Source organism: Elgaria multicarinata, chromosome 2 (genome assembly GCF_023053635.1).
Source record: "Elgaria multicarinata webbii isolate HBS135686 ecotype San Diego chromosome 2, rElgMul1.1.pri, whole genome shotgun sequence".
NCBI lineage: Eukaryota > Metazoa > Chordata > Lepidosauria > Squamata > Anguidae > Elgaria > Elgaria multicarinata.
Window position 1 is genome coordinate 75,823,781 of NC_086172.1, and position 21,715 is coordinate 75,845,495.

The following is a 21,715-nucleotide window of genomic DNA, read 5'->3' on the forward strand; positions in this document are numbered from 1 at the left end:
GGGTAGGGTAAAACTAACAGTAGAAAGTAACAGTAGAAGTCTGCACAACATCAAGTTTTAAAAGCTTTAGGAAAAAGAAAAGTTTTTAGTTGAGCTTTAAAAGCTGCGGTTGAACTTGTAGTTCTCAAATGTTCTGGAAGAGCGTTCCAGGCGTAAGGGGCAGCAGAAGAGAATGGACAAAGCCGAGCAAGGGAAGTAGAGGCCCTTGGGCAGGCGAGAAACATGGCATCAGAGGAGCGAAGAGCACGTGTTTAACTCCAAACATGCAAATGCCACTGTGGCGTTACACCCCACAAGTCAATTCCCAAAGGTATGCCTGCAGTTTGTAAGTCTGTGGTTTGTAGAATGTTGGCCTGAGTGGGCGGAGTTAGAATGTCTTGGGAGGGGGGAAGAGTGATATATAAGGGAATGACTGAGGGGATTGTGAGTTCTTTCCAGGGAGACTTGTTAGGGACTCTTAGAGTCTGTAGTGCTCTCTGTATTTATGGTACTTAAGTTTTGGGAAATTTGAGAGTCAGTGTAGTGAGTGGTGTCTTTAGAGTGTGGTGTGCACGTAGTGGAAGTATATTAATCAATACTGAGAATAAAGAAAGTTCAAGAGTGATTGTGTGAGAGAAAGGAAAGCGCGAATGTGAGAGTGACAGGATTGTATGGAAGGTTTCAAAAAGGTTTTTAAATGTTGTTATTTGAAACAAAGCTTATGAACTTTTAAAAATAAATTTTGATTGTTTGTTTTAAAACTACCAGAAAAATCCCACGTGTCTGTTTGGCATTTATCATCTTAAGTTTACACATTCAGCACCCACTCTGACAATCATTGACCTAAGCAGATATAACTCACAGCGCATTATTATATATATTAATAATCCTTCTCCATTTTTAACCCCTTTCTCCACATAGTTTGGAGGAAGGTGTTTTTTATCCCTTGCCTCAGGCGTATCAAGCGGTGGTGCTTGGCTTGAGCAGGGAGTAGCCTCGGCCGGGTCTGGTGTTCAGAGCCTGTGTCGCCCCATAATAAGTGGTGGCGGACGTGAGGTCTGTTGTTCAGAGCCTGTGTCGTGGCAGCCACTCTTTCAGAAGCAAGTAATAGACAGGAAGGGAACTTTTAGCAGGAAACTAGTGCCAAGCCCTGGTCCAGATTGGGAACCGCTAGTCCAGAATAATAATAATAATAATAATAATAATAATAATAATAATAATAATAATAATAATTTGTTACTCGCCTCTCCCTCCGGAACAAGGCGGGGTACAACACAAATGCAAACACCATAAAATATAACTAATTAAAACATTTAAAACTAATACTTTATTAAAAGCAGCACATTATTAAAAAGGTGTCTTAAAATTCAACTGGGTAGGCCTGCCGGAAGAGACTGCAGTCCTACAGCTGCTTTTTTCCTTCAGAATAAAAGCAACCAGTTTTAAGCATGCTTTTTTTAAGTGTGAAATGTCTAATGTTTATTCAGTCCCTTTGGCTCCAGTCACATGCATGTTTACCTGAGAATGAGCACCATTGGGCATAGTGGCACATAGTTCTGGATTGCCCTGTTTGGCTGCAATCCTCAATACCTTTACTAGGGAGTAAGTCCTATTGAACACAGAGACTTCTGTGTAAGCACACATCAAATTGCTGGTAGACGTTCTATTTTAGAGACTTACCTGTGTCTCTTCAGGAATCTCTAAATCAATGAACAGTGACTTGTCAAGGAGAGCATCAGTATAACCAATTAGACCAACACAAGCATGCAGAGTGGCATCCTTGGAGGTTTCTCACCAGTTCTGCAATGCCCTGACTCCTGGAATCTGCCCAGACCCGGGCACCTTCTAAAAGCAATGTAAAGCTTTGGTTTGGGCAGACATTTAGGACATATCCACCTTAGAACCTCAGGCTGCTCTCACAGCCATTTCCTGGCCTCTTGGAATTGCAGATCTGTGAGGTGTGTGACTATAGTTCCCTAACAGAAATTTCTCAGCACAACATCAAGTTACAGTCCCCAGAATTCTTTGTATGGGGAGCCATGACAGTTAAAGCAGTATAAAACAAATTGGTTTGCATTCTAGATATGTCTTTAGTGGCTGAGTGAGTATCTAAGGAAGACTTTAGTGGTGTTAAACATACACTGCCAAGTGTTTTTTATGAAGTTGCTATCCGAACCCCCTTAGTTACTGTGGATTATAAATTAGGGGTGGGGGGGAGATAGACCAAAGAAGGAAAGACCTTGATTGGATTATTCTGTTGAGATTGTGTGTGTGTGCTTTGCTTACCTCTGCATAGCGTTATCATACAGACTGAGAAATCTTCAGGGAATATTGCTTATTTGAAAAAAAAAGATCTGACCGATGAATGTTGAAGTATTGATCTGAAAATGTTAGTGCATGTGTGTGGTTGTGTGATGTTCAACGAGGAAAATGTGCAAATAAAATCTTCATGCAAAGATGTGCTTTGTGTACTGTATAAAATGTACATGTTTTCTTCTGCTGTATATTTGGAAAGTATAGAGAACCCTGCAAAATGTGTACCCAATGCCTTCCTCCCCACTGTTCCTTTACTACAGAATTTCTACATGCCAATTCAACAGGCGCAGTAGTAGTGAAGAAGCCATAGTGATGATGGTACCAAGGTACTTGGAAGCATCCTCCAGTGAAAGACAGGACTCTTATCTTGCAGTTTTTGGCTGGAAGGAGAATTTGTGTTTACATTCCTAGTGAAGCCCCTGTTATTATGGCATCAATCATGCAGTGGAGCTGGTGGCCTTCACTCACCGCTGGTACCGCCAATCTTTTGGGTTTGGCTCAGATCTTCATAACACCGAACACACAAGCCTACCAGTATACAGAGACATCTGTGTTGAGATTTTGAAATGGGTTGCACAAATTGAAAATGGGTCTACACCTTTTGACGGGTTGCACAAACTGAGCTGCTGATACTGCACACACACCGCAGAAGGGGGTGAGCAGGCTAACAGCACCCGCCAAACAACCTGCATAACCTTTGTGATATGAAAGCAAGAAACTACACTTCAGAAGGGGTCACCGCTCTGGCCAGATCTATACCAAGCAGGGTATAACACTTTGAAAGCAGTTTGAAAACAGTATATGGAATGTGTCATGGATCCCCAACAGTTGTCAATTCTGTTATAAAGCAGTAGTGTAGATAGTGAGTGTCTCTAAATGAGCATTTTATAGCATGCTCGTGAGTGGCCACTCACGGATCTTTGCCGGTCATTTTGATGATGCAGTGATCCCCTTGTGTGTCTCCCGCTCCTTCTGCAGTTTTCCCCACTACAAAATATGACCTGGAAAATCCGATTCTGCTCAGCTATAATGATAATTGGCACTATTTCCTGCCATGTGCAGGAGAGGTTCCACTATATAAAAAAACACCCACTGAATGGGCCAAATGGTCACTGCTTGCTTCCTATTTCTTCCCCTTGTAATTCTGTCCATCCCCATTGTAGAACAGAAGCAGGAAGCAAAGCAACAATAAGGAAACACGATCCCACCCACGCACCCCATCTGAAAGCGCTCCCTGCCTCAGTTGCAGAGCACCTGATTTGCATGCAAATGGTCCCAGCTGGATTCAAACCCTGGCATCTCAGCTAAAAAAGGATCAGGTAGATGGTGATGTAAAAGACTTTTGGCTAAGACCTTGCAGAACCACTACTAGAAAGAGCAGTCAATGGACCTGGTAGTTGACCTGGTAGAAGGTAGCTTCCTGAACTCTTGTCATTGCACATGTCTTAAACAGGAAACAAAAGAGAACTAAACGAAGCCTTGTGTTTGCAAGTCAGATTTCTGCCCGATGTCTCCCTCTAATGGTTGCTGTTGGTAGTTGATTACACTTATATGCCAATACTGGGTGTTGTTGTTTTTTAATCTTCTAGTTTAATTGCTGGCTGAGTCAAAAAGTAATTGCTATGCGCATGAGAACAAACAGACACGATGCCATGTTAATTGCAGGCCTGGTGGAAGGTGGGTACAAGACAGCTCCTGGGTTTTACTGGGGGGAGAGCAGGGCAAGAATGAGGTAAGAGGAGAGGTCCACCCCACTCTGCTAAATTGAAAGTTACCCTCTCTCTATGAGCTCACCACTCCTTTTCCGAAAAACACCCAATTATCGAGTTTTGCCAAAGGTTTTTGACATAACTGAGCCCCCTTTGGGGAACGCCATTTCGAGGAGAGCCAAAGGAACATAGGAAGGTGCCTTACACAGAGTCAGGCCCTTGGTCCATCTAGCCCAATAATGACTAGCAAGGGTGCTCCAGGGTTTCAGTCAAGATCCCTTTCCTAGCTCTACCTGGAGATGTGGGGATCAAACCTGGGGATCAAATCTGAATGCAAAGCAGGTGCTCTTCCACTGAGCTATGGCTCGTCCCCAAGAGTATCCTCAGTTGGAGTTAGGACTATGAAGCCAGTTGGAATATGTCTTGCTGGACCTTGGCTCTAGTTAACACTTAGTACTTTTTATTATTTAATTAAATTATGCTGCATTTAACAGAGTGCATTTATCTTAGCACTGTGCTCTTTCTTATTATTACCATTTTGAAATGTGATGAGCTTTACCATTATTTATTTCCTGGCACGGCATTGTCCTTCGGCTGTCGGCTATTGGCTTGTTCTCCACTGTGGTCGTTATATGCCTGGGAGATGGGGCTAGTGAAAGTGGAAAGAGAGAGAGGTGTTGCCATTACAATAGCCACAGGCAGAGGGAAGTCTGGCGCTGAGGGTTGGGCGAGCCAGGTGAAGGGAAGAGAGGTGAGACTCCTTGAGCGTTGTCCTCTCTTCTGGTCTTTCCCCAACCACCAAGTTTTGGGTTGCCCTATCAAGTTGCCCTCTGGCCTGGCGGTGTTGCTTTTTAATACCAGGTCAGACCATAATAAAACATCAGTCATCCACAATTTAATTGTGGATGAAAGTGCTGACCTGGCATCTATAACCGACACCTGGAGGGTGGGAGGATGAACTGGATGAATGAAAGATGGTGCAATGCAGAAGCCTTCTTGAGAGCAGTAATAACAGAGGGCATGGCTTCAGAATGGGCCATTTGCTAGAGCAGCCTTCCCAACCTGGAGGCTTCCAGATGTGTTGGACTGCCATTGACCATGCGGGCTGGGAATGATGGAAGATTCAGTCCAACACATCTGAAGAGCACCAGGTTAGGGAAGACTGTCCTAGAGGAACAGCTTTGTGGGTCAGATTGGGGAGCCTCATAAGCCAGAAGTTCAACGTGGAGGCTCTATTGGATAAATTTCAGTTAATGTGGCTGGAGGATGCAGACATGCATGGAGAGGTTCAGCTGTCCACCTATATGCTTGACCCTTGCTTGCATTGGCTACTTACAGCTGAAAGGGATGACCTGGGTGGTCCCTGGATAGGAATGGCTTGGCTACAGTGATCCATGTTCTGGTCACCTCTCAGTTGGGGTACCGCAACGCATTATATGTGGGGGTTCTGCCCTGAAAGTTGACCAGGAAGTTTCAATTAGTTCAGAATTCAGCAGCCAGAATTCTGTCTGGTTTAGCTAGATGGTGCTGTGCTTACACCAATTCTTATAGAATTGCATTGGCTGCCTTTTCACTTGTGAGCCCAGTTCAAGCTGCTGGTTCGGCTTGAGACCCAAATACTTTAAGGATTTGCTTTTCCCCTTATCATCCTGCCTGTGCATTATGAGCTTTATGAGGCCCTTCTAAAAATAACATCAGTTGGTGAAGTCTGTGGCGTATGAACAAAGGCAAGAGCCTTTTCTGTGGTGGCACCTCAACTCTTGGAACATCCTCTCTAAGCATCAAAACTACAATCTTTTCAGCATCAGGTGAAGACATTATACTGTTTGCCCAGGCATTTTAGCTTCATTGGGTCAGTTCTGCCTGGTAGTTTATGGTCTTGCTGCCTTTTTTAGTCTTAATGTTATCGAAGGTTGATGTGCTATACTGGTTTTATTATATTGTATTCTTTTTTTTAAAAAAAAAGTATGCCACCCTGGAATCTGTCAGGATGAAAGGCAGGTTAGAAAAGTTGAGGGCCAAATTCAATTTTGGAGAAGCTCTTGGGGGCAACAATCCAGTGATGTGTGGGTCTGAAGGCAAAGGGGGTGGGGCAAAAGGGGCAGGACTAAAACCACCACCCTATTTTAGAGTGCTTACTGCCAGTAACTAAGCCTTAGAGGAGGCATTTCAACCTTTTAAAATTTGTGGGGGGGGGACATGCAAAAGCCAGGAAACCAGCCAGGAAACCTTCTCCCCAGGGCCAGACTGGGATTCCAGGGAGGCTAGATTTGGCTCGTGGGCCTGAGGTTTCTTACCCCTGGCTTAAATAAATAAATAAAATCCAGTCATCCTCAAGGGTGGGGAGCAACAGCTCATGGATTGCCACTGAAGAGGCTTCTGGTCCTACATCCCCTGGTATGAACCTAAGCCTGTTTATTTGAAAATAAGCTACTACTTTCAGTAGGACACACATCCAGTTATGCATACTTCACTGTTCCACTTATTCTCTTACTGACAAATGTTTCACAGTGACACTTTTGGCAAATATATCACCCATTACCGCTATTGAGAAAAGCCTAGCAAGGTGTTGCACAAAATACTGGAAATCAGGGTTGACTGTGAGACAACCATCCACTGTTATGACTCACAACTGTAACAACCACAAAAATAAAGAACTGGGATTCACAATTTGTAAACAATTCCAGAGGGATTAGCAAATACCTATCAGGCACCCACAGATGTGAGGGCGGATTTGATGAGATCTGATTAGCTGTCCCATCTAAGCCTGTTCCTCTTCTTTCTTGGATCCAGTACCTGCTTTTCACCCATCTTTGACAAGAGGCAATGGAGAAAGCTGAAGGGACTGTATTACACTTGGAGGGGATGATGATGATGACAGGACAGCGAATAAATGTTTACAAAGGTCACCAAAGGATAGGCAAGAAGCAACTGGTTCGAGTTGAAGCAAAGTGAGTTGAGTGATTCACTAGCATCAAGAACAAGTTCATATAGAGAGACAGAAAGACGCGCACACACACTTCCACCCAGGATGTTGTGCAATCACTTTCTAGAAAGGCTTTTAAATAGGAGACCACTTGAGCTTTTCTCAGGGTTCATTAGATTTAAGACAGAGGTGGGCAACTTGCGGCCCTCCAGATGTTGTTAGACTGCAATTCCCATTAGCCAGCACAGCCAATGGTGAGAGATTATGGAAGTGCAGTCCGACAACGTGGCCACAAGGTGCCCACCGCTGCCCTAAGGAATCCTGCCAGGCAAGAGACTGGACCAAACTCCACTTGGGAGAGTCTCTGGCCAGATCTAAACCAAGCAGGATATTGCACTATGAAAGCGGTATGAAAGCATATATGGCATGTGTCAATGGGCCCCAACAGTTGTCAGTGCACTTCAATATCACTATAAAACAGTAGCGTGGCTCCTGCCTCTTATACACTGCTTTCATATCGCTTTCATAGTGCTATATCCTGCTTGATATAGATCTGTGGTTTGTCTGCTGTAACCTCTAAAGTCTTTTTCAGAGCCACCAAGTTCTAGCATGGCTGGGTCTGATGCTGCAGCGCAATGGCCCTAATAGAAATGTCGACCAGTTCCATCATAGCCAGCAGTGGCCTCGGGTGTGCTGACCCCTGTGATTTCCCCAAATGTGGGGAACTCGACTGCATAATTTGTGGTACAATGTATATTATGTTTTAATTCAGTTTTATGTATTTTATATTTACTGTTGTTCCCTGCCTCGATCAGAATGGAGAGGCGGGTAAGAAATAAATTTATTATTATTTATTATTATTATTAGCAGTGTGACGCTGGAAGGCTAAGATGAGGAGTTCCATGGGAACACAGCCCCCCCCCCCAAGAACCAGGTTTCATAACCTCCCCATGTCCCAACCCCTTGCTGCTCTGGCATGGGGGGGGGAGGGCCCATGGCTACCGAAACCCTGCTGTGCTCTTCCTCAGCCGGCTGAGATGAAAGCCCTTGGCCACAGCCCTCTCAATAACAACCACCCCCACTCTTAAGCCCTGAAATTAGAGCTTTCTTTGAGCCCGAGGGTGATGCCAAGCAGAAGATAGCACAGCAGTGTTTATATACACCGGTTGGAATCACTCCCCCACCCCACCCCACTGTCTATGTTGCAGTAATTACAGAGTGATGGCCCTGCTGGAGTTTGGTTGTTTGCAGCCCGGCTAGACATGGCATCGTTCTGGGGCATCTGGCCTCACCCAAGCAGGAGCAGCAGCAGCAGCAGCAGCAGCTGGGAATGTGCTGGATCATCAAACCGCAGCTCACCTCAGCTCCCAAAACCAGGTAAGAGCCAATGCTGGGGCAGATCAGCGGTCAGGTCAGACCAGCATCCTGTCCCCAACAAGTGAGTGGTGCAGGCCATCCCTAAAGGAAAGTGAGAAGGTCCCAGGTTTAATCCCCAGCATCTCCAGGCAGGGCACGTAAAACTCCTGCCTGAAATCTTGAACTGCTGTTGCCTGTCAGTATCAACAATACTGGGCTACCTGGATCTCGGAACTGACTCAGTACAAGGCAGCTTCTTGTGTGATAAGGGTGTGCTCCTTCCACATGGCTCCTGCCTAGCTACCCAGGATCTGGTTTGTATTGCAGCTTTTCCCTTTTAGTGCTCTGCAGAGATCCCCAGCCTTCAGCACATTTACGTCTCCATGTGGCACAGGGTTATTGTCACAAATCATTTGAGTAACGCTGGTTCTCATTGGCTGTGCAGTGTCCCTTGCTCATACCCTTCTCCTGCACTGCAGAGATGGGGAACCAACTACGATCTGAGCAACAAAGCCCACATCGAGAAAGGAGCAGTGATGCACAGGAGACCCCGGGGCACGGCATATCTTCAGCTTAGAGCTCACTTCCCAGACTGTTCGGTTTCACTGGAAGGACTGTCACAGCAATTCACACACACACACACACACACACACACACACACACACACACACAGAGGGAGAGATGGATCTCATATAGCTTGGGCCCAGCCTCTCAATCGAAGGAACTAGAAGCGGCTGCTCAATTAATACCACCATGAAACCTCTGTGTTATATGTTTCCTGCCCTGCTCATGTCTGTTTTGGACCAGCCTGATCTACTGCAGGGGTGGGCAGAAGAGCCGCCGACAGTCAGTGTTGGCAATATTGAGCTGGATGGATCAAGGGTCTGACTCAGTATAAGGCAACTTCCTGTGTTTCCAAAATACTCATCATTAGGCTACTCAAGGGCAAAAAGACTGGCCTTAGTGATATGCCACCACACAAGCCATTCCTACACTTTCAACCCTTTAAAGCAGCTGCCTCGATGTAGCACCCTCCAGATGTGTCAGATCACAATTCCCGTCATCTCGTGTTGGCTGGGGATGATGGGAGGTGTTGTCCAACACATCTGGAAGGTGCTACTTTGGGGGAGGCTGCTTTAAACAGAGTGTACGGGCCAAAAAGAGGACAAGGAAGAGTCCATCCAATATTTGTAGTCTAGATTTTCTGTAGAAAAAAGCGCCAATGTAAAAACACTCAACTAAGAAAGCAACAATAAGGCGTTCCAGATTTTTTTTTAATGTACACTCATGCACACACAAAAACAGCATGTCCTGTTCCTGCACTTTAACACATCTTCCTGTGCTGTTTCTGTGAAAATCAGTGTGTGAGAATATTTTTGTTGCATGGAGATAAACAGTATCTATGGCAGCCAATCAAGCAACTGTTCAAGACACAGGAGCTGGAGCTATTTCAAAAGTTGGCAATGCAAAAAGTATGTCAAGCCCCCTGAATTCATAAACTATGTTAATCTTCCCTGCCTTGGAGAACCAGCACTCGAATCTCATTATTTCTCCTCAGTACCTGGGCTTCAGATGGGTTTTATATACCCTGCCTCTCAATAGCCCTGTGAATTTTCACAGTCAGCTCAAGTCACACCTAAACAGAGACTAATCATAACTTCCCCACACTACTACATACAGTCCATATACCTGCAATGCTGGGGTGATTTGGTTTTTCCTCATTGTGGGCATAGTAGGGGCTGACTTTCACATTGTAAAAATGATATTCACGGGAGGCAAGGGATCCCTGTAAAACGTCACCGTTGTCGAAGCTGCTTGTTTTTTTCAAGGGAAACTGGAAAAGACACAAAGGATACTTGAAGTGCCTAGGAATACTTGGGCTCCCTTCTACGCACCTATTTTACTGGGGAGAAATGTGCTCCTCTATGACCCAGTAAAATGTTCAGTGCATTAACAATGCGCCCATACCACAGACGCCTTTCAGATGCAGGTCAGTTGTTTTATATCTCCTGATAAACAATTGTTGTTAACCTGCCCTGGGCCCAGCAGGCTATAAATACAAATAAATACATACATAAAACACAAACAGGGCAGGTCAGATGTGCTTTATAAGCACCTCAGATCAGCACCGCACAGCAATACACAAACCAGTATGGACACGCTCGACGGTTTAGTCATTGGATAAAAAGAAGTCAATACTGTTATCATCAAATGGATTTCTTTAGTCTATTTTAAAATACCCAGTTATGACTAGAGCCATCGCCAAAAGCTGTTGTTGTGCACCACGTGAAAATCCTGCTGCAGTAGTTCTAGGAATATAGGAAGCTGCCTTCTACTGAGTCAGACCCTTGGTCCATCTAGCCCAATATTGTCAACACTGACTGGCAGCTGCTTTCCAGCGCTACCTGAAGATGCTATGGATTGAACCTGGGACGTCCTGCATGCAAAACAGGCAGGGCCGGGCAAAGCTGGTACTAGGCCCAGGCCAGATAGGAAATGTAGGCCCCATTTCAAACCGCTTATTAAGTATTTTTTAATCAGTTCTAAATACATATGAACTAGAACTATTTATAAAAAAGGTAATGGCAAGCACTTTTATTCAAGATGTATAAGACATCACTTCTTCACATTCAGAAATGCTTTACGTGCTTTTCTTGGGGGAAATTCATCAACAACAGAAAATTCAAGCAACTTTGCCCAGGGGGACATGGAGTAGGCCTCCTCAAAATCATAGGCCCATGCCAACTGGCCCCCTGCCCCCCCCCTCTGCCCAGGCCTGAAAACAGGTGCCCTACCACTAAGCTCCAGCTTCCCTTCTAAGGGCTCTTTAGTTCTTATCTGATAGAATGAAAAGGCTGTACTCAAGTCACCCTTTGATTTCATTCACCTCCAATGCACTCCCCCTTTAGCATCATTGCTTACATCAATCCATCCATCCATTCTATAGCAAACTCATTATCCATTTGTGGGTAGCAAAAAAAAAAGCACCATTCATACACCAGAGGGAGGCACTGGCAAGTAATATATAAATATTGTATTATTATTATTATTATTATTATTATTATTATTATTGTTGTTGTTGTTGTTGTTGTTGTTGTTATTATTATTATTATTATTATTATTTTATAAAGCGCCATCAATTTTCATGGCGCTGTACAGAATAAAACAAAACAAGACAATCTGCCATATGGCTTACAATCTAAAATCACCATAGCAGACAGGGGAGGGAGGGGAAAAACCAATAGGGGTAAATACTTATCGTAAATAAGTAAAATAAATAAATAGCAGGCACATAGTGCGTTTTAGTGTTAGTTTTGTAACAATATTCTTACCTGGCTTTGGTATGGTGGGTGCACTAATATGGCACCTCCTATTGGCTTCCAAACATCTTCCCAGATGATATTCTAGGGGGACACATGTATGCAATTTAGGTAAGTGTCATTGGCAGGGTGTCCATATGCAAGCGCAGTAGTTTGGGAAGAGGGCCTTTTCTGCTGTGGCACCCCAGCTGTGGAAAGAGCTCCTAGAGAGGTTTGCTTGGCACCTACGTTGTACTCCCTTTAGCACCAGGTGAAGACCTGTTTCTTTTCCCAGTATTTTAGCATCCTAGACTTTTAGCTCTGCTGTTTTAAATCTGTATTTTAAATGTCTGCATTGCTGCTAGGTTTTATTCTTGTTGTACTTTTATATTGTGGTTTTAAGCTTCCATATTTTTTATACTGTACCTTGTGGTTTTGATAACTGCCCAGAGAGCTTCAGCTATTGGGTGGTATAGAAATGAAATGAATAAATAAATAAATTGCACTGATTGTACATTCCAGGGATGATGAGATAGTTTATGAGCTGAAATGTACCATGAGCATGGTCTGAAGTCTGTGTGTCAATCCTAAGTATCTTCCCCTTGTTTTCCATGATCTATCTGCCCCTTCCATTTTTTTCACAGCACCAGGTGCCTGTATTTCCCCAGAAATACAGCACAGTGCCTTCCCATGTCTGGATACCCAAGTAATCATGTTTGCCATGGCATTTAACATTTATATACCACTTTTGAGTATTTAGAGAAATTTGCATATATTACCCTGCAATCATTACAACAATCTTGAAAAGAAGGCTAATATACTCCCCATACAGCAGATGAGGATCCAAGAAAAAAGTGGCTTGCCTAAGATCACCTAGTTTGTTTGTGGCCTAGACAAGATTTGAACCACAGCTCATGGCTTACACTCTCATCTACCGAAGGTCCACAGTATGTTTAGCTGTTACTATTTGCAGTGGGAGCAATACAGCAACATTTATGTGCACGTAGGGTGACCATATGGAAAGGAAAGGAGGACAGGGCTCCTGTATCTTTAACAGTTGTATTGAAAAGGGAAGTTCAGCAGCTGTCATTTGTATATATAGAGAACCTAGTAAATTTCCTCTTCATCACAACAGTTAAAGCTGCTGGAGCCCTTGCCTCTTTTGTTGAAAGCTGCTGGAGCCCTTGCCTCTTTTGTTGAAAGCTGCTGGAGCCCTTGCCTCTTTTGTTGAACCTGCTGAAATTCCCTTTTCTACACAACTGTTAGATACAGGAGCCCTGTCCTCTTTTTCATATGGTAACCCTATGTGCACGTGACATGTGAACCGTCCCTATATGTTCTTATGGAAAGCCTATGAAAATAAAGTCATCAAGAATGGGATCTGTCTAACCCTGCAGAGAAGTTTCTTTAAGAAGATAAGAATTCCTGCATTGAACAGGGGGTTGGATTCGATGGCCTTATAGGGCCCTTCCTACTCTACTATTCTATGAATATCTCAACTTGAATGGGTCTCTCACGATAAAGATGCAATCCTATGTACATTTACTTTTGAGTAGGTCCCACTAACTTCAGTGGAAGTTATCTACTCCATCTAGGCCGTGTGAAAGAGCATCACCTGCTGACTTGCAAACATCCATACATATATGACTTCCATCTGCCATATGTAACCAGAAGTGCAATGTTTTGCTCATACCTGGTGCTATACTCTGGCACTGCTTCTGGGAACCTTTTCTGCATTGACTTATACCTTGCAGAGAATTCTGGGATGTGTTCTAGATCACATACTAAGGAGGTTGTATGTCCTGCTTTAAAGAAGGCAGTCCTCTATTTGAAGGCATTCTATGTTTGAAGGGTTGTCCTGTCCAAGTCCAGTTTAAAGATAAAGAAGAAACCATAAGAAGAAAAAGTAGATCAGGGTCCTTGCAGTTGCCCATTATACATAGCACATAGACAGCAGACTGAGCAGGCCAACAAGATCTACACCTTGTGTCAAAAAATTGTGAATGTGGAATAAAAAGCAGGATATAACACCATGGAAGCAGTATATGGAATGTGGATTGTGCCCCAACAGTTAGCAGTGCTCTTCAATAACGCTATAAAGCAGTAGTGTGGATCTGCTAGTCAAAGTCTTCCCCACTATGAGGAGATGTATTGTGTTTGTATTCAAATGATATTCATTATTTCCAAATTTGTAGCTATGCATCTAAACCAGCAAATAAACTTTTTTTGTAAAGCTGTGTCCTTCCCCCCCCCCCTTACTTTTTTGGGGGCCACCCTAGTTTAACACAAAGTTCTAGCCAGGCCTGCTGGGACTGACTGTCTCTCCTTAGGGCCTGGAAATGCTCCCCACAGGTGAAGACAGATGGTAGTGGTGAGCAAGCCGTCATTTGGAGGAAGTTGACTGCCATTACTGTTACCTTGGGGCTGTCTATATGTACGGAAAGCCCAGGGGTGACACTGCATCGATTATTCGTGGTGGGTTCCCACGAAGCTGAAAAGAAAAAAGTCAGGGACTTCCCCTGACTTTTTTCTCCAGAGCAAGGTGAGTACAGCACATCCACCGTCTATCCTTGCTCCAGAGTTGCAGTGGAGGCATGACCAGGAGTATGGCAACCCCTGATTGGTTGCCGTCCACCTGGGCAGAGGGTAGGCCCAGCCACCAGAAACCCTGTGCTTTTGCTGCAGCATCGGGACTGGCCACTGTTGTATAGACAGCCCCCTTGTCACGGATGAACCCCCGCCCCAAGGCTTCTCTGCAGCACAGTTTGAAAAACAAGCAAACTGCTGGTTTAGGTTGACAGACATCAGCAGAGCTAAAAATGGACTACACATGCAATAAGAAGAGACCACAGCCAGGACTGGGATGTTTGAACCCGGTCTAGGGATTCTACTTTGGATGGAATGGAAAGCTTGCGCATTGGCTATTATTCAGGGAATCCCATTATCCTGGCATCTCATAGGCTGCATGGATGGATCCATGATGCATTCCACCTTGTTTTACAGGCAGGCAGGCACGCAGTGTGCATAAGGATCTCTGTGCCAGGCAAGATAAGTAGCCCCCAAACCAGTCACTGTGGAGCACCCTCACCCCTGAACATCCACACTTGCCTTTGCCTACAAGCCATCCCTTGGGCTGTAATTAAGCTGCAGCTGGAAAGCCCCAGCACCCAAGAATTGTAGAGCTGGGGACGGGTCTGACCGCAGGCAGCTGCAGGCACCCACATGAGAGTGTGGATTAGTGGGTGAGCCCCACCCGGCCCATTGATGTCCTCCATGCTGATCAGCAAGAGCAGGCAGAGGCAGTAGCTTTTGACACCCTGCCCCTCCTCAGCTCTTGTTGCCATGACAATTCTCTGCAAACAGGGGCTTTGCTGCCCTGCCAGGCTCACACAGAGCTCTAGATAGAAGTTGGAGAGCCAGTCAGCAGCAGAGCCAGTTTTCGTATCAAACCTTATCCCTGAGTTGGAGGAGTGCATGACATGGGACATGAATGCATAGCCATTGGTACCTCCTGCTCTATACGGGTTCTTTACCCCAACCTAAATGCACAGATTTGCATTTCAGGACACATGACGAAGCCATCCATTCACCGCAGCGCCAGGTTTTTAACACGATAATGCGCATATTCGTAGTTGCGATTTACCGCAACTTTTGGATCAATGTCCGAGTTTGCACTGTGTTATAGTTATGTGTCGTTGGGGGAGTTAAATCACATTTTGACATGTGGGCGTAGCTTTGAGGCCAGGACAAAGAGATTGGCCAATTTCCCACCTTCCCACCTATTGCGTCCTTCTCTGGCTCCCTTGTTCCTTCCTCATTCCTGAATGAGAATTGTGCGGAGCTCCACAGATAGAGCTTATAATATTAAAACAAAGAGGGGGGAGTGGGCAGCCAGAGGGAGGAGACGTGTTCAGTCCCCCTCTCGCTCATTGCAAAAAAGCTCAGTGTATTTAAACGCTACGTCCCCCTGAGCTGACCACCTCTCCACCCACGCCCTGCACTTGGAGAGTTGTCCTTTGCAACGTGCTGCTTCCCCCCCCCTTGCAACATCCTCTGCTGCCTTGTTCCTTTCCCACCCATCCCCCGGAGCTCTGCAGATAAAATTTATAGCTTTGCTCATCTGTGCTCTGTATCATCATATGTGCACATCTGCGCATTAATAACTGCACTTCAAAAAAAATCAGGAGATAAATCGCTGTTGCTGCTGCAGCGTGACGCTCTTTGCCTAAATTCGAATCAATGAAAATTTCAGTTTATATTCAATGCGGAACAATCCTGTTGTCATATAGACGGGGGCAAAGACAGCCAAGAGCCTGATTTCTCTCTGCCAGTGTCTTCTTCTGACATCCCTATGCTGTATATAGACATACAAGCAAAGGAAGCAGTCAGTCCTACATGAAAAAGTAGTCACTAGCAACACAGATGACAAAGAACAGAATTGATACATACAAACAGAGAGATAAATATGCATGTTTGTTGCTATTAAATTCAGATTTTTGTTTGTTTTAATTGAAGACTTGCGTTAAAATTATTTTTAATTTTAAAAATCTGATATAAAGCAAAATCTCATATATATATATATATATATATATATCTTAAGTCAGATTTCTAAAATTAAAAATAATTTTAACATGTACCTCTATTTTAAAAATAACCAGGTAAAATCTGAATATAATAACAAAAAACACATTAAAGTCAACACATTGTCTCTTAAAACTGAATCAGGAATTATGAATCTGTCAGATACTTGAAATTATTGTTTTTTCTTGGTAAGAAAAAAGAACTGTGGGTCCTATACATGTCTACTCAAAAGTAAGACCTACTGCATTCAAAAGGGCTTACTCCCAGATATGTGGGTATCAAATTGCAGCATAATGGCTTTGAAAGTTAGACTTCGACATGTTGCATTAATCATAACAGAACCACCTCTTATTGCAATCACAAGTTGCAAGTGGGCAAAATCCCTAATTTTTAAGGAATGCTAAAGAAGTTTGATACAATTCTTACTGGATGAATCTTTGGTACACTTTGCATCCAAAAATAGGGTAATGTGATGAAAGCTTTGGGGCTAAAATGGGCACATTATGATACTTGATGCACAGGAATTCTGCTCTAAATGTTCCCATCACTTCGTTCTTCCTCCTCCAATGGTAAAAACGTTTATTTCCTCTCCATATTTCTTTGTCTTCCATAGCTCATCTCCTATCATCTAGACCATCCTTTGTTACCAAGACTAGGGGGCTATCTTCATGGTTCCAGGTTGACACCATCTCCCTCTGAAACCCGGTGGTTTCCCTCTCCTGGGGTGGCGTCAGGTAATCCTGACACTAGTGTCAAGCCTGCCCCCTGCCCTGCGTTCCTGTACTTACCCAAGCTACGCCCACTGGATAACCTGCAGCAAAGGTAACTTCATTGGGCAGGCCTACACGAAGGGTTTGCCCCACAGCGGCTTCACATTAGTGGCACGTCATCTACATGACACAGCCGGCATTGTGAAGCCATCCAGGGGCAAACCCTGGAAACTCCGCTCCAAAAAGGTAGGGCACTTACCCCAACTTTTTTAGCAGTGGAGCCCATGGTGCCCCCTGGTTGGTCGCCATGGGCGGCCCCTGTTAAAGCTAAAACAAAAACAAAAAACGGTGGGAGGAGAGGAACGCGCTGTTCCTTCCCCCTTTTTAATTATTTTATTATCTGTATCTCTACAGCTGCGCAGATTCAGATAATAAAAATAAAAAGAATTGGGGGAGGAAGGGGCAGCCAGAGGGAGGAGAGGAGAGGTGGTTCACCCCAAGTCCCTGCCCCCTCTCCTCGCGTCCTCCCTCTGGCTGCCCATTCCTCCCCCCCACATTTATTTTTATTTCTATTATCTGTATCTGCGTAGTTATGGAGATGCAGATAATAATAAAAAATTAAAAGTGGGGAGGAATGGCCCCGTTCCTCTCCCATCTGTATTTTTTTCCTTACTTTTAAACACTGGGAAAGTTTGCACTTGTGTTCCTTCTCGTGCAGATGTCGGGAAGGAACGCAAGTGCGGACGCAAGGCACCTCGTGGCGCCAAAGTGCTGCCGTAAAGACGGAGGCATGGTAAATCAAGAATTTGAAAATGCACAGTTTCGGGGGGGGGGGGAATCCCGACGTGGCTGCAAGCTGGCGTCTGCGTCCTTTAAACAAAGCAACTCCAATGCGCAGCCACTACAGGGTTAATAGAGCTTATAGACACACACACACCCCGGAGAGCTACTTTCTGCCCAACCCTGCTCTAGAATGTCAAAGCCATGTAAAAGAAGAGTGTAATGGATAAGACTTTTCTATGGGCATCTTAATATATAGCTTCCCTAGTGCAGTAATCTGAGCAATGGAGAGACCCCCTGCTTTGTGGAAAACCCAAATACATAAGAATTGGGGGAGAGGGGACTTCTTCCACACTAGCTGTGCTTGTCACCTCTGACACTGGGGACGGAGATGGTTGGGCGGCTGCTGTTCTTGCTGCTGCTGTATTCGCTTCCCTCTCAGGCCCACCTCGCTTGGGCTTCCTTCCCAGCGAAAACAGAGTATGTCTGTAACTGGGCGTTCCCGATGCATCGCCAATGCCCCTGGAGGAGAATACCTCTGTGATGGCTGTTCTGAGCAGGGAATAAATACCGAAAGCCTTACTCACACATACAGACACTGCTCACAATCGCTCACTGCCTCCCTCCAGGAGATGCAACAGAGGTCTCCACCAAGGGAAAGTCCCAATGTGGTAAAATATTTGCTGATCCGTGCTGGATCTTTCCAGAAACTGAAAGGAATTTGGAGTTCAAAGGGCAAGGGGACACTGGGCCAGCAGGAAAGATGTTTTTTAAAAATATTAACAGAATCTGCTTACAAATTATGAAATTAAACACACACACACACACACACACACACACACACACACATGATCACTAGTCTTGAAGCGGATCCAACTTCTGGTTTGCAGCATGCAAACCCTAAACAGCATGCATGCGTAAATTAGTGAGTCAAGTTTCATCAACCCTACAACAGACCATGGGTTGTTTAAACCTCAAAAGACTCCTGCCACCCTGGTTCATATGACATGGCAAACAATGGCAACCCCCGCCAGAGGTTGAATATTCAAAATGGCCACCAGCACCCACCACACCCACCATGGCTTACTGTAAATAAGCCATGGTGGGCTGGAGCGATCCAGTCAGTGACCTTTCAGATGTTTAACAGGCTCAGTCATTGTCTGGTTTGCACTGGCTGCCTCTCCCCGCACTCCATTCTTTGCTCCACCGGTGGCTATGTGTCCCTGATGCTTAAGGATAAAGTTTTCCTTCTTTTCTTTTTCAGGCAAGGCTTGGCAAGGAGCCAGCAAGGTTAGTATTGTGGCGACAGCACGAGGTGCAGAACCTATTTCAGCATGAGGGATGAATTCCATTTCAGGAACACTTTCAGGGGCCACATTCCAGGTCCCCATCTTGACAGTGGCACTTTGGCACTGTGAGGCACCTGGCTCTGGCCCTCGCATTCCTTCCCAAGTGTAAACTTTCCCTGCGCTGAGGGGGAAAGGATCAAGAGGGCAGGAACGAGGCAGCCAGAGGAGGACGAGGAGAGGGATGCTGGGCACCCGAACCACTTCTCCTCCCTCTGACCTCCATCCGGCAGCCTGTTCCTCCCCCCCCCCATTTTTTAAAACATTCTAATATCTGTATCTGCGCAGCTGCACAGATACAGATAATTTAAAAAATTAACATTGGGAGAACGGCCCCTTTCCTCTCCTCCCCTCTGTTATTTTTAATTATTTACCGGGGGTGGAAGAGAGGAACGGGTCCACCCCTTTCCCTATTCAGCCCATGGTGACCAATCAGGGGGCACCATGGGCTGTGACAAGTCTCCGTTGCCAAAAAAAGTTGGGGTAAGTGCCCGACTTTTTTGCAGTGGAGTTTGCAGGGTTTGCCCCCAGATGGCTTCGCAATGGCAGCTGTGTCATGTAGATGATGTGCCGCTACTGCGAATCCACCCTGGGGCAAACCCTTTGTGTAGACGTGCCCTGGGGTGGGTGGGGGTGAAGGCAAAAGGGGACAGAGCTAAGGGTAAAAGAGTGGGAGCGTAAATACCAGCAAATTTTAGCATAAACCTCTAGCTGACAATAACGATACCTTAGGAGAGGCATTTCAACCTTTAAGAATGTGTGTGTGTGTGTGTGTGTCTGCACAAAAACCAGTAAAACACCCAACAATCGGAGATTGGGGGAACAGGGATGCGGCAGGGCAAGGGGATATGGTGACATGGAGAAACCCAGAGGGCTGGTTTTGAACCCTGGACCTGAGGTCCTGCAACCCTGGGTTAGAACAAGAGTGAGCAGGAGGTAGATGAGGTTCTACTAGTAGACTCCATGATTTACAGTAATCACCAAGGGTTCAGACTCCTAACTGCCTAACAATAATGAAAAAAATGATTACCATTACCACCCCAAATTAATTTGCTGAAAAAGAACACGACAGGAGGAGGGAACCACTTCTGGTACTGATCCCAAATGCATATGCTCAGCAGCACCCTGTTCTTTAATTCTTATAGTGTCAGCCTGCCAGAGCCACTATTTTGCACCTGGCTCCAGCTGATGAATCCCAAGAGTTCTAAAACACAAGTTGATCCAAGAAGCCTGAAGTCCCATGATGCTCACTTGGTCAGACATTATTTCTTAGCCTAACTACTTCACAGGATTGTTGTGAGGGTGGATAGCGGTGGGGATGAACCATATACCCACTATCCCACACTCCTTGGAGGAAGGGTGGGATATAAATGGATTGCAAATAATTAATAAATAAGAGTTTGATTTGTTCCAATACCAGGGTCACGGCAAGGTCTAGAACGTGTGAAAGAATAATAACAAAAGTGCTTTAGAACATCTGCAGAGTACCTTTCCTTCCACCCATGGGACAACTGCTTCCTGCTTCCACCTATTTAGGATTAAAAGCTTCATCACACCTACACATTTGTCCTGGTTTTCCCTCGAATTATCCCACTTCGTTTCCATAGCGTATGAAAGCTTGCAAGCTTACACCTGTGTGCGTGTACATCCCAAGCCTCTTTACACCTCTCCTGTAGCGTTGCTGTTCGCCTTGTTTTCACCATCGCCTCTGCCCATTGATCTCCTTTGTACCTCCCCCTACAGTTTATTGGTTGTTAGAAGTTGGACAACTCCCCCTCCATTCATCCTGTCAGAAAACCTCCCTCCCGCCCCCTTCCATGAGCTTTCACATTACCAGAAGAACCGGACTTTTTGCACGCCAAAATATGTCGCTGAGAACCGCAATCACAGCAGGACATGGTCGGTGTCATAGGAGTCCTTTGCATGCAATTCACCGCAACAGCAGACTATAATGCTGATGTGATAGAGCTCTAAGGCCCATTACCTCTTCTTGTTGTTGTTGTTGTTGTTGTGTTGTTTGTTTTGAAATTAAGTACCTCTGGAGCTTCCTGTGCTTTCAGCAGCTATATGATAGCAGGGCAAAAACTGCAACCAGTAAAGTTTTCACCACCACTGCATGTTCATGCTAGGAAAGGTGACTCTGTTAAATGTCTACCTGCTACATCGCCTTCCACATTGACGGTATCAGTGCCATGCAATTCCTCCAGCATGGCCTAACTGTTGCTATGCTAATTTGCCTATTTATTTTGCATTATAACAGAGGCAGAGGCAACCTTTTGGATTTAGCTTGTGATCAGTTCAGCTCCCAGAGCGTGTGGCCACTTGCTTCCATAGGCGGGTATTTGTTCAAACTTGGGCTTATTAGTAAACAGAATCAAGTGGGAAAGGACTTAGGTGGAATGCAGAGTTACTCAAACACGATCAGAAACAATGGATATGGAGAATTTTATTCTGCCAGAGCAGAAAGAGGCGGTCTCGCTTTTATTGTTTTTACTCAGGGTTTTGTTTTTATTGGTTTTACCTGGAGAACCCACCTTTACCTTCCTGGCTTCTGTTGCTCACCCTCTTCCCAAGTCTGTTGTGAGGCAAAATTAAAACACTACTTGCTTTGGCAAACAGGGGAAAGGAGCCAGCAGCACAAGGCCTAGGAAAGTGGTGCATTGGCAGCAACTTCTCCCTCTGTATCAGTACTACTGTTAAAGTTAATGGGAAG